This window comes from Acomys minous (genome assembly GCF_964271855.1).
Source record: "Acomys minous genome assembly, chromosome: 2".
Lineage (NCBI taxonomy): Eukaryota > Metazoa > Chordata > Mammalia > Rodentia > Muridae > Acomys > Acomys minous.
The window spans coordinates 134,287,766-134,288,271 of record NC_140484.1 but is presented as its reverse complement, the minus strand read 5'-3'; the positions used below and the strand labels follow the sequence as shown (position 1 = coordinate 134,288,271).

Genomic DNA, 506 nt, shown 5'->3' with positions numbered 1-506 from the left:
GTAAGAGGAATTGAGAGACTAGAACGGAGAGACAGCTTGAAGGTGGAGGAAGAGGAAGTGAGGGATGAGAGCCGGAGGTCCTAGGAGAAACGGGAAGGATCCCGAGGAAAAAGAGCTTGCAGGGAAGCTGGCTTTCCGTGGGGGAAATCTGAGGGCTTCTGGCTCAGGGACCCCGAGGCGTTCATGGTGCAGTAGATTGGCATTAGCGTTAAGGATGGTGATGGAGGGCAGGGCAAAGGCCCGAGGGATGAGAACGTTAAAGATTTTGTGACTATTACATTAAGGTCCAAGGTAGGTAGGGTTCAGGGGCTAAGAGGTAGCATTAATTGGAGGGGCGTGGACTTGGGTAAGGCAAGGCCGAGGCTTTCAATGTTGGTAAAGGACTCCGAGCTTGACGAGGAGGTTGGGGACACAGACCAGGAAACAATGCTAATATGCTAGTATTGCAGCTTTGAACTATTTTTAGATAGGAACCATCTTATTCTTACATTTTTTAGGGTTTGTAC

At 49.4% G+C, this 506-nt stretch overlaps 1 protein-coding gene across 2 annotated transcripts in view; it reads left to right on the top strand.

Moving 5' to 3' along the window:
• RNF121 (ring finger protein 121) overlaps positions 1-506 on the top strand; it is a 51,377-nt gene that overhangs the window by 457 nt on the left and 50,414 nt on the right. The window lies entirely within an intron of this gene.